The 13,419-nt window shown below is 48.1% G+C and overlaps 1 pseudogene; it reads right to left on the bottom strand.

Annotated features, from left to right (window-relative positions):
- Positions 1 to 879: 879 nt before the first annotated feature.
- On the bottom strand, positions 880 to 8,824 carry LOC139354590 (uncharacterized; annotated as a pseudogene).
- Positions 8,825 to 13,419: the final 4,595 nt, after the last annotated feature.

Raw genomic sequence — 13,419 nt, 5'->3', positions numbered from 1 at the left:
CGCAGGGCTCTCCAGGCTGCCGCCTCTTGAAACCGCAAATCGATCTACCGCTCGTCCGTCACGCCAGGTCCTGCTTGGTCGGGCAAGGTACGCTGGGTCGCAGACAACTTTCCTCCCCAAGCTGAGGGCTCTTCGTCGTAGGACTCTTTTGCTTGTCTCTGACAGACCCGCCGGGCGACTCGCCAGGGTGTGGTCGTGACAAAGTTAGCAAACAAACGCCTTGACTTAGCCGCGTGATGCCTTTCGGAACTCAGCCACCTGTGTCTCAATTCGGAGATTCCTGATGTCCTAATCCCGAACGTCTCGACGTGGCGATCTTGCTCCTTGTATGCTTCCCACGGCGCTGCTTCCGACGACTCGCTTGGTTGTAGCTCCCTCGTAGATTATTTGCTTGACTGACTGTTTATTTGGTACTTTAATTGATCTTGAAGGTTTGACTCCTCGTGATCGACTGATCCAGCTGCCAGCGCTCTGCGGCCTTATATAGGGCCTCCAAGTACCGTTATTTCCCTTTTGCGCACGGCCCGCTGGATCTCTCCACTCTGGGTCCAAAGTCCGTGCCTCCTGGATGACCCACTTCTCCTTCACGTACCGCTTTCAATCGATGCTCCGCCCACTGCTGCAGTCCCGCTGATTCCCGGGCCGCTTGTGACACGCCTGTGTGCCGCTCTTTTCCGCGCCGTTCAGTGTTCGGCTCGAGTAGGAGATTACTCTTTCGCCCTTTTCGGTGTCCTGCGTCAGTATCGCTCCGATGCCGTAGTCGCTGGCGTCTGTTTGCAGGATGAAAGTTCTACTGAAGTCCGGGCATGCTAGCACTGGATCTGCCACTAGTCTTGCCTTAACCTCCTCAAACGCCATCTGGTGCTCTGGTGTCCACTCCCACTTACTGCCTTTGCGCAGCAGGTCGTTCAGGGGTTTGACGATTCTGGAAAAATCTGGTACAAATCGGCGGTACCACGACGCTACTCCTAGGTATTGCCGAAGTTATTTGACGGTCGATGGCGGTTCCAGTTCGGCGATGGCGGCTACTTTTTCTGGATCTGTTCCTATTCCCTCGCTTGTCACTTGATGTCCCAGGTACAGCAGTTCCTTTTCAAAGAATTGGCATTTTTCTGGACTCAGCCTCAGGTTTGCCTCCTTTAGACGCCGGAACACTTCTCTCAGGTTTCTTTTGTGTTCTTCCAGCGTGCGACCGATCACTATTATGTCATCCTGGTAAGCGAATGCGTGAGGTGACATCTCGGGGCCAATTACTTGGTCCAAAACTCGCTGAAACGTTGCCGACGCCGAGTGAAGTCCGAACGGCATTACCCTCCACTGAAACAGACCTTTGCCTGGTACCGTGAACGCCATACACTCCCTGCTACTCTCTTCCAGTGGGATTTGCCAGTATCCATCCTTCAGGTCCAAACTGCTGATGTACCGCGCTTCCCTTAGTTGGTCCAGGATGTAGTTTATGCGAGGCATTGGGTAGGCATCCTTAACTGACTTCGCGTTGATCTGCCTGAAGTCGACACACAGTCTCCGGCTCTGTCGTAGTATGTCGCCTCCAGCTCGGCCCAGATGTCGACGAGCTGTGGATCGTTCTCTGTTTCGGAGTAGTATTCCGATAGTGCCTTCCTCATGTCGTCTAGCCTGCCCTCCAGGGCGACGTTGAGCCTCTGTGCGACATGGGCGAAGTCTTCCTTCTTGAGACGGTAAATCCACTTCTTTCCCATTTTTACTGTGCTGTTCTCACTGTTGGGACAATCACGTTGGGCGCCAGATGTAAAGAACTGATTTTGTGTGTCTGCTCGCTACGAGATTCGTGCGGCTAGCTCAGAAGACTGTGAGTTCGTCCCACCAAATGTATATGTCGTGATTGCCCCGTAGATCAGTGAGAAAACAAAGGGTTCAAATGGTAACAGATGGATTTATTCTCGTGGTATTAGTACAGCGGGTGTGTGGCTGGGCTGGCTTCGGTATCTCATGGCTCTGGTTCCGCCGGCTGCTGGCACTCCTCTTTCTGGCTCCTCGACGCGTTGACTCGGCTTCCACTGGATCCTGGGTTTCGGGACGCTCGTAGTGGCCGCCTCCGCTTGCTTGCCGACGCGCTGCCTCGGGGTCGCTTGTTGCGCCTTAGACCCGCAGAGAGTTCGGCCTTGTGGGCTTAGGGAAGCGTCACCGTTCTCAAACTAGGGTGAACAAGCCTTGCTCTCCAGGCCGACGCCTTTCGAGGCAATACCTGTCCCTTGCTCTGTACCGGACGGTCCCGCTAGGTTCTTGCTCAGTTCGCGCTGACAGTCAAGGCTGCCGCCAGGAAGCTGTCTAGCAGTTCACTTTGCTTTACGCCTAGCGCAGGCGGACGTTCCACCCGGCTTCACCCTAATGCGTGACGTCCGCGACGCTCCTGCGCTTCCCAATGAGCTCCGCGCGGCGATGGTAACGTGGGTGCCGGAAATGTCTGCTGGCGTTGCTGTCGATGTCCTCTGCGCTGTCCTCTGACCAGTATCTCGTCGTTCTGGCACTCGGGGAGTTGGGCGGTTGCTGTTCGGGAACTTCGCCGGTAATCGCAGGGCTCTCCAGGCGGCCGCCTCTTGAAACCGCAAATCGATCTACCGCTCGTCCGTCACGCCAGGTCCTGCTTGGTCGGGCAAGGTACGCTGGGTCGCAGACATCTTTCCTCCCCAAGCTGACGGTTCTTCGTCGTAGGACTCTTCTGCTTGTCTCTGACAGACCCGCCGGTCGACTCGCCAGGGTGTGGTCGTGACAAAGTTGGAAAACAAACGCCTTGATTTAGCCGCGTGATGCCTTCCAGAACTCAGCCACTTGTGTCTCAATTCGGAGATTCCTGATGTCCCAATCCCGAACGTCTCGACGTGGCGATCTTGCTCCTTGTGTGCTTTCCACGGCGCTGCTTCCGACGACTCGCTTGGTTGTGGCTCCCTCGTAGATTACTTGCTTGACTGACTGTTCACTTGGTACTTTAACTGATCTTAATGGTTTGACTCCTCGTGATCGACTGATCCAGCTGCCAGCGCTCTGCGGCCTTATAAAGGGCCTCCGGGAACCGTTATTTCCCTTTTGCGCACGGCCCGCTGGATCTCCCCACTCCGGGTCCAAAGTCCGTGACTCCTGGTTGATCCATCCAAGTCTCCAAACTCTCCTCGCAGCGCCGTTACTACGCGCATTCGCCGCGTATCTGATAGACGGCCGGCCATCTCTACTCTCCGGCGTTTCCTTGCATGCCCTAGCCTTCGAGTCCTTGTGATTCCCGCGGCGCTCCCTCGTTGCTCCCTCGATGCTCCCTCGACGCTCTTAACTCCCTTGAGTTTCTACAGCGCTGGTCATCCTCCTCGTAGCAACTTGAAATCTCCCGCGCCGATATCTCCCATGTTTCCGCTGGGACATCGATACTCATGGGCTATCGATGCCCAGCTCCCCTGCAAGCATTTTCTATCGCGGAAGGCACTATTAAGTGACTTCGAGAAGATGAAAACGATCGTCCGCGATATCGCATTCGGATCGCGGAAGTGACTCCCGTCGGGAAGAAATGTGCCACTTCGGCGACACTTCTTGAAGTCACTTCTGTGTTACTTCTGGAAGTGTCGCCGAAGTAACTTCTGGAAGTGTTGCCGAAGTGACTCCGAGAAGTGCCGCCGAAGTGGCACATTTCTTCCCGACGGGAGTCACTTCCGCGATCCGAATGCGATATCGCCGAAATAACTTCTGGAAGTGTTGCCGAAGTCACTCATAGAAGTGCCGCCTAAGTGGCACATTTCTTCCCGACGGGAGTCACTTCCGCGATCCGATTGCGATATCGCCGACGTAACTTCTAAAAGTGTCACCGTAGTCACTTCTGGAAGTTACTCCGAGGTGACTTTACATTTGCTTGTAGAAGACATCTAGAAGAGTCTTTCCCAATTGGAAAAACTTGAATAAAAACATATTTTTGTATACTTTCAATATTTTGCATTTATTATTTGTATAAGGGCTTTGTCCGCTTGTTACACGGAACAATGTTATTTAGGTCCAGCTCCGTCGACATAAGAAATTTATTAATAACCATTTCTAAAGGAAACAGAAACAAAAATTTTTTTTGTTCCGTCAAAGTAAAAATAAACTAGAAGACATTACCTTTTACAATGAAATATGTTTAGAATCGTTGGATACGCAGTTACACGCCAAGTAATGTCCACAGCTTGCTTGTCCGTAAATAGCTTTAAATAATCGTACAGCTCACGATAAGCACTTAATTTCGCACCCTTTGTTAAGGGGGATATTTAAATATGTTAAGCAATTAATAACATTTAGAAAAAAAAAGCAATATTTTTAAAACGCACAAAATTGATACAAAACCGCACTGTACACAGACAAATCGCGCAACGAAATGACGCTCGGGCGAAAAATAATAGCGTGGGTCAAAAGGAAGACCAAAAAATTTTCAGAAAAAAAGGGGTAACGGAAAATTACCGCGACCTTTCACTGCTTTTGATCTCATCCCTTTCTCTCTTCTCGTCCTCTCTCGCTCTTCACTTGTCCTCTGTTGGCTGTATCTGACTCCATATTGGCAGCTTACGAGAGCGGGTGCGGAGAGGTCTTCGCATTCACTTTGCAACCGGGACAGCAAGTAAGTATTATGATGTCCGTTTCTGCTTCCTGCATTAAGCCCCCTTTGAATTTCAGGTTGCTGGTGCGGCCCATGTATGCCCCGTTCCTTTTTTTTTTTAAGTTAACTGGTGATGTGGTGCGTGTTTCTGTCTTTTGTGACCAGCTGGCTACGGTGTAGATCTGATTCTGCACCGTCCTCCCCTTTTCCTCGGGTAACAACTGGGCGAGCTCGTCCGGCGCATTCCGTATAGAATTTCCGGATGCTGCGGTGTATGTCTAGACTGCGCGACTTGTGTTGCTTGTCTCCCTCTGCGCATACTCTCTTCTACGTGGCGTAATCGGTTGACTCTGGCTCGCGCCCGACGCTGAAACCTGTTGCCTTGCGGTTGGATCCCTACACGCCTGGCGTAATCGCGGATGACTCTGGCAACTGCCCGACGCTGAATCCTGCTGCCTTGCGGTTGGATCCCTACACGTAATCGCGGATGACTCTGGCAACTGCCCGACGCTGAATCCTGCTGCCTTGTGGTTGGATCCCTACACGTTGCCCGTATCCTTGTGCCGTTTTCTAAGTCTCCCTTTCGCCTGGCGTAATCGCGGATGACTCTGGCAACTGCCCGACGCTGAATCCTGTTGCCTTGCGGTCGGGATCACCATCCACCCTTATCCCCGTTCTTGTGACCTATATTTATGGTTGATCTTTCTGCGTGGCGTTTGGATGACTCTCGCTTCGGCCTGACGCATAATCCTTTGGCCTCGCAGTCTGGATTAACGTGAAATCCTTATCCACGTCCTTGTGCTATCCTGATTGTCCTTTCCATGTGGCGTATGGATGACTCTCGCTTCGGCCTGACGCCTAATCCTGTCGCCTCGTACCTGTCGTTAGACAATCTGACGTTTCTGCTGTCTGCTCGTTTTGTTGTTGGCGAATTTTACAGATCACTGGAGAGACGAAATCTACAACCTGGTAGGGCCATCGTATCTCGGGGCTAGTTTTGCAGCGAATCCTTCAGCCGCTTTGGACAGGCGATGTTCCTTGGCCCACACTATGTCGCCCACCGCTGGTGACCATTGCCTCCTTCTCAGATTGTAGAGTCTGGCTTGGTCCTGGGACGCCTTTTCCATATTTCGCCGCACGATCTCGAATACCTCTCTTAGTTTGCTGGCATTTTCCTCAGGGGTCTCCGTAGCTCGTCCAGTGCCTAGGGTTTCCTTATCATATAAGAAACGCCGGTGTATGGCCGGTGGATTCCGATGTGCTCGTGTTCGCTGCTAGCATAATCTCCGGCCACTTCTCGTCCCAGTTTCTCTGGTCCTTCCCTGCGAATTGCGCAATCATGGTCTTGACCGTTCTGTTTGCTCGTTCGGTCGGATTCTCTTGTGGTGTGTATGGCGCGGTGAATTGTTGACTGATACCCATCTCAGCTAGGACATTTTTAAAGATGCGGCTTGCAAACTGCACTCCATTGTCCGTTATGACCACCTTCGGGACCCCGTACCTTGCAATTATGCGCTCCCTAAACGCCTTCTTGAGCGACTCTGCTGTCTTACTGCGCAGGGGCACCAGTTCCGTCCATTTCGAAAACCTGTCTATCATGACCAGCAGCATTTGGTCCCCGTGCTTAGATCTTGGTAGGGGTCCAACAAAGTCTGCACATACCGTGGCCCATGGTTTTTCCGGGACTTGGGTCAACATCTTCCCGGCCGCCTGCATCTGATTGGGCTTAAACCGCATGCAAATCTCGCATTTTCTTAAGTGAGCTCGGGCGTCTCTATGCATGCCTGGCCAGTAGTATCGGGCTGCCAACCGTGCAATTGTCCTCCGGCTTCCTACGTGTCCCGCAGACGGTGCGTCGCGGTTTTCTCTCAACACTGTTTCTCGTAGCGACTTTGGGACGCACATCTTCCATGACGCGACGTCTTCACTGCCTGATCGGTGAGGTATGTTTCTGTACAGTGTCTCTCCATCCATAACATAGTCCGGGTACTTCTGCGGTTGGGTCCTTATCTTTTCGCCCATGTCCTTGATCCAGCTGCACCCTCCTGAAGTTATTGTTACCGACGCCTCTTTTAATCCTCGTAGCGTCTCTGGTAGTGGTGTTCTTGATAATGCGTCGGCCACCACGTTTAGCTGACCCTTTCTGTACGCTATCTCATAGTCGTACTGTTGTAGCTTCAGGGCCCATCTGACGATCCTTCCTGAAGGGCTTTCGATGCCGTTGAGCCACTTCAGGGCCATGTGGTCGGTTACTACCTTAAAGTGGTAACCTTCCAGATATGGCCTGAGCTTCCGGATCGCCCAGACGATCGCCAAGCACTCCTTCTCCGTAGTTGTTCGGCTCGAATAGGAGATTACTCTTTCGCCTTTTTCGGTGTCCTGGGTCAGTATTGCTCCGATGCCGTTGTCGCTGGCGTCTGTTTGCAGGATGAAAGTTCTACTGAAGTCCGGGCATGCTAGCACCGGATCTGCCACGTATCTTGCCTTTACGTCCTCAAACGCCATCTGGTGCTCTGGTGTCCACTCCCACTTACTGCCTTCGCGGAGCAGGTCATTCAATGGTTTGACGATTCTGGAAAAATCTGGTACAAATCGGCGGTACCACGACGCTACTCCTAGGTATTGCCGGAGTTCTTTGACGGTCGATTGCGGTTCCAGTTCGGCGATGGCGGCTACTTTTTCTGGATCTGTTCCTATTCCCTCGCTTGTCACTCGATGTCCCAGGTACAGCAGTTCCTTTTTAAAGAATTGGCATTTTTCTGGACTCAGCCTCAGGTTCGCCTCCCTTAGACGCCGGAACACTTCTCTCAGGTTTCTTTTGTGTTCTTCCAGCGTGCGACCGATCACTATTATGTCATCCTGGTAAGCGAATGCGTGAGGTGACCAATTACTTGGTCCAAAACTCGCTGAAACGTTGCCAACGCCGAGTGAAGTCCGAACGGCATTACCCTCCACTGAAACAGAATTTTGCGTGGTACCGTGAACGCCGTGTATTGCCTGCTACTTTCTTCCAGTGGGATTTGCCAGTATCCATCCTTCAGGTCCAAACTGCTGATGTACCGCGCTTCCCTTAGTTGATCCAGGATGTAGTTTATGCGGGGCATTGGGTAGGCATCCTTCACTGACTTCGCGTTGATCTGCCTGAAGTCGACACACAGTCTCCACTTGCCTGTCTTCTTTTTCACCATCACGATGGGGGAGCTGTATGGGCTCTTTGAATGCTCTATGAACCCCATTTGGAGAAGCTCGTCCACCTTTGCGTTGATTTCCCCTTGAGTTTTTGGGTTCTTTGGGTAGTATCTCTGCTTGATTGGCTTGTCGTCCTTCATTTTGATCTGGTGTTCTGCCATATTCGATGTTCCCGTCATTGTGCTGTAGTCTGCCAGCTCTGCTTCAATAAACGCTGTAGTATCGTCCAACTCGTTTACTTGTTGAACGACTGCTACTGATAGCTTCTCCTCGAGCCATCCATTGTGTCGGTTTCTGGCTGGTATTATTATCTCGTGTCCAGCACACCTTATCTCGGTTCCGACTTGTTTCAGGAAGTTCCATTCCAACACTAGTGGATCCACTACTCCGGGTAACTAACTTGCCGTCTCGTCTTTGTAATCCTACCTAGAGCAGCAATGTTGTCCGCCAATTCTTCGCTAACGAGGCTTGCCGTTGCTCCGTTGTCGATTGTGGCTTTGTAGCTGTTCCCACCAATCATCACAGCTGCGGACAACTGCTGCTCCTCCTCGATTAGCTTGCCCGTTAGTTTGGAGAGGTGACATTGTGCGATCCCCGCTCGCCTCTCTGCGGCTGAGATCGCTTCCCATTTCCCGACCGTTGGCAGCAATCGACGCTCCTGACACCCACCTTCCCGCATATCCAGCAAAATAACAGCCGCTGGTTTCGACATCCTCTAGCCCAGTGTCCGTTCCCACCGCATTTTCGACAGGCCTCCTGCGGGTCTGTGATATGGTGGCACTTCCACACGGTATTGTTTGGCTGTCTCTGTTGCTGTGGGGGTGGTGTCCAATGGCCTCCGCGTGGTGCTTCTGTTACCTGCTGTCGTCTGGCTTGGTGTGGTGGTGACCATTGGTCATTTCCGCGTGTATCCTGGTAATCTGTCTCCTCGCATCTTTGGCATGTCACCTGCGTTGGTGACGCCGACTTGGTCTTTGAGAACTTGTTCTCCTGTGCGAAAACTTCCCGTTCCTTTTCAAGTTCTTCGTACTCGTCGGCTAGGATCATTAGGGTATCGAGGTCCGACACTTTGTATGCTCTTAAGAAAATCCGTAGGCTTGGTGTGCAGTCCTCTTTAATGACCCTTAACGTTTCTTTCGTAGAGTAGTTCTATGGCCTTTAAGCAACTCCGGCATCGCTGGAGGGATCATATCAAGGTCCAAGCCGTACGTGTTGGCGGACCATTCTACCTGCTCCAAGAACTCAAATGGTTTTTCCGCCCCGTCGCGGACCTGTTTAGCGACCTTTGCATAGTCCGACTGCTTGGTCTCGGGGTCAGCGCTGTTGTTTTCTTATCCTGGCTTGACTCTCTCCTGTGGGCCTCTTTTTGCATGTTGTCAAAGCTCAGGCTTGCCACCAGGTTGTCCTCTTCAGCGTTTGTTACCGTCATGCTTGGGCCGGCTCTGTCGTGGTATGTTGCTTCCAGCTCGGTCCAGATGTCGACAAGTTGTGGGTCGTTCTCTGTTTCTGAGTGGTATTCCGACAGTCCTTCCTCATGTCTTCTAGCCTGCCCTCCAGGGCGACATTAAGCCTCTGTGCGACATGGGCGAAGTCCTCCTTCTTGAGGCGATAAGTCCCAATCCCGAACGTCTCGACGTGGCGATCTTGCTCCTTGTGTGCTTCCCACGGCGCTGCTTCCGACGACTCGCTTGGTTGTGGCTCCCTCGTAGATTACGTGCTTGACTGACTGTTCACTTGGTACTTTAACTGATCTTGAAGGTTTGACTCCTCGTGATCGACTGATCCAGCTGCCAGCGCTCTGCGGCCTTATATAGGGCCTCCGGGAACCGTTATTTCCCTTTTGCGCACAGTCCGCTGGATCCCTCCACTCCGTTTCCAAAGTCCGTGACTCATGGTTGACCCACTTGTCCTTCACGTACCGCTTCCAGTCGATGCTCCGCCCACTGCTGCCATTCCGCTGATTCCCGTGATGCTTGTGGCACGCCTGTATGCCGCTCCACTGCCGAGATGTGGCACTTCCTCTCCCGGTCCAAAGTTCACGGGAGAGTCCAAAGTCCGGTGGAGTTCCGTTATCCTGTTTTTGCACATAGCACTCTTGCATTGCCCGCGAAGTCTCCATTCTCTCTCGATCTCCATCCTTGGTCTCCAAACTCTCTCGCTCTCCATCCTTGGTCTCCAAACTCTCTCGATCTCCATCCTTGGTCTCCAAACTCTCTCGTTCTCCATCCTTGGTCTCCAAACTCTCTCGTTCTCCATCCAAGCCTCCAAACTCTCTTCGCCGCGCCGTTACTACGCGAATTCGCCGCGTATCTGGTAAGCGGCCGGCCATCTGCTGCTGCTTCTATTTGTGGGGAGTTATTCAACTCCTCACAGCTTTATGACTTGGAAAAGGGATCTGTCACAAGAATGACTAAGCTAACTAGATCTCACGTTTACCCAACCCGGTTTGAGCAGATGAGTGTTTGCTTAGCCACCCAAACTTTTAGTCATACAGTCGCTGCTGCTATAAGATCATGCTATCGAAACGGACAGTTGCAAAGAATTTCTTTAGAAATAGCCAAATCAACTGCAACCTTTGCAAAGAAAATAAATGACTATTTTGGCTGTCTTAACAGCGGCGTTTTGTATGATAAAAATCCATTTAAGTGTACTCTACAAATTGATAATAGGGTTTGGAAAAATTTGAAGGAAGTGCAAATATATTTATCCAATGTCAAAACGCAGGGATATAAAATATATTGTATAGACGGTTTGCTGCAAACAACTGAAGCAATTTTAGGAATAGTTCACGATCTTTTTAATGATAATCAGGAACATTCCTTCGTTTTTACAAGCCGTTTTAATCAAGATCCTTTGGAAAAATTGTTTGCTTGCGTTCGGGCAAATGGTGGGAACTGCAGAATCCCCTCAGTCCATCAATTCAATACAATAATTGCTTAGTTAATGTCCCAAAAATTCATCATTTTTCTTCGAAATCAAATTGCGAATCCGATACCGATATTATGCTTCCTGTCGAGCTGGACTCGATAATTTACGAGCATAATGAAAATTAATTTGCAAGCAATGATGACACTTTTTCATTTTCCGAAATTGAGAAGGAAAATCAAGCTCATTTTGCTAGCTCCGCAGATGATTTTGTTACACCAATATACCCAATGAATTGACATCAACTCGATATTTTGTAGGTTATATTGGTAAGGAATCAAACAACTGCAAAAGATGTGAAGCGATTATTTTAAAACAGGGAGATATGTTAAATTAGCCTTCCGAAATTTATATTGCAGAGAAAAATTTCTCTAACGATTCGGAGTTTGGAAAGTTAAGTTCTACTTCAGATATATTCTTTAATGTATGTAAAATACATATCAAGGTTCTTGTAAACATTTTTGATAACAATAAAAAACCAGAACACATTAAACAGTTTATAATTAGTAAATGTGTAACGTGTACTGGAGAAAGCGATTTTTCATCGTGGTTTGATAAATATGATGAGTGCTATTCACATAATATGCTTATGTTAGATAAATTTATTAGAGTTTTGCTGTACAAACATTGTAAGTGGCTAGACTCCCCAGCCAAATGTAAAACTAGCAATAAGCTAAATATACTTCTTCATAAATAAATAAATACTTGGGATCTTTGAAAAGAAAAGTTTTAATCTATTTATAGAACATTTGCATATGATATGGAAAGCACTCACCATATTCATCCAAATATAAAGGAAAATCGTTTCTCGAGTGCACATTACGCTTTGATTCAAAGTGAATTGCTTACTGTGTTCATGTTTTTATTGTTATTAGATATTTTTTTAAAACCTTTGATATGTAATTTACAAAAAAAAATATATCTATAGGTGTGATTAATTCCTAAAGTCCCAGTTGGTACATCTAAAAAAATGTTCGTCTATAAAAACATGATTTAAAATAAGAAAAAACATTAAAAAACTAAAAAACAAATAAAAAAAATATGAAATTAAAAAAACTAAATAAAAACCTATCAAAAATATAAAAAAAAAAGAAAAAAAAAACAGCTAAGAAAATATAAAAAAAAACAAAACTATAAAAAAAATTAAGTTGAATCCAGCCTCAAAGTGGACACGAACCTGGAACTCAAACCCATTATCCACGGGCCACCATCATACGCAGAGCGCCACAGCCCGTATATGAACCACATGTGCAATGCGTCTTTTAGATCGATTCCTTTTCGTCAACATAATTCAAGAATCGACAATTGAGATAAGAGTTGAATTTTTAACTTTTTCCCAGTGTGGAGTGGGAGAGAGAAGGATGTAAAGCAACGGCAAAAACAGATTCATATGCGTGTGAGGGTTGCTTTGCAAAAAATACGCCTATGTACATCTTGGTAGTCTACGGTCTTTGGTAAGATTTAGTTTGTTATTTATTTAAATAAAATTAATAGTTTTGTAATGTTAATGTAGTTCTTTTCGGTTACAGTAGTTGTTTATCCTTGGTTAAAGTTTGGTGGGTGTGCGCTGTAAAGATTTCAGCCCCGGCAAATGTAATAAATAAAGTAGAATCACAAAAGATTTATATGGAAACTACAACAGTACTATAAAAAACAAGGAAGAACGCTATAGTCGAGTACCTCGACTATCAGATACCCGTTACTCAGCTATAGGGACCAAAGGGAAATGGAGATATGCAAACAGCAAAGCGATATTAAAATGCGCCACCTACCGGAGGTACACAGATTTAAACGTTATGGGCGTTAGAGTGGGCGTGGCAAATTTTTTTTTATCAATCGATAGGTATTGACGAGAACAATACATTTCAGCTAAAAACTTTTATCTAGCATGAAAATTGTGGGCGTCACAGGTGTGGGCGGTTTGTGGGCGTTAAAGTGGGCATGGCAAACGTTTTTTCGGTCAATCAATAGGTATAGATGAGAACAATACATTTCAGTTAAAATTTTTATTCTAGATTCAAAACTCTAGGAGCCACAGCTTTGGGCGGTTTGTAGGCGTTAAAGTGGGCGTGGCACTTTGCTGAAACAAACTTGCGCTGCGTAAGAAGCTCAGGAATCTGAACGCCAAATCTCAATAGCCTAGCTCTTATAGTTTCCGAGATCTCAGCGTTCATCCGGACAGACGGACGGACGGACGGACAGACGCACATGGCTAGATCGACTTGGCTAGTGATCCTGAGAATATATATACTTATGGGGTCGGAAACGCTTCCTTCTGCCTGTTATACACTTTCCGACGAATCTAGTATACCCTTTTACTCTACGAGTAACGGGTTAATGATCGTTCTCATTTTATGCAAAATTTTTTTTTAAGTTGTACACATTGCACAACAAGTGTCTAAAAAAGGTCTCAGATCTAAAATCGCGATATTATTAAAAGTAACGCCAAAATTAAAAAAAAAAGATTTCGTTTAATTATACACTCTGGAATTAAATTGTTTACCAATAAAGAACATTTTAAAGTCAAACTAATACATAAATAACAAGGAAGAACGATATAGTCGAGTATCTCGACTATCAGATACCCGTTAGTCAGCTAAACAGACAAAAGGGAAATGGAGGTATGCAAGCAGCAAAACGAGATTAAAACGCGCCACCTACCCGAGGTGTCAATATATGGTTATGTGGGCGGTAGACAGATTTCAGCGTTATGGGCG

The sequence above is a fragment of the Drosophila suzukii genome, unplaced genomic scaffold (assembly GCF_043229965.1).
Source record: "Drosophila suzukii unplaced genomic scaffold, CBGP_Dsuzu_IsoJpt1.0 scf_10, whole genome shotgun sequence".
Taxonomy (NCBI): domain Eukaryota; kingdom Metazoa; phylum Arthropoda; class Insecta; order Diptera; family Drosophilidae; genus Drosophila; species Drosophila suzukii.
The sequence above is the reverse complement of the archived record's forward strand: the minus strand, read 5'-3'. Positions and strand labels throughout refer to the sequence as shown.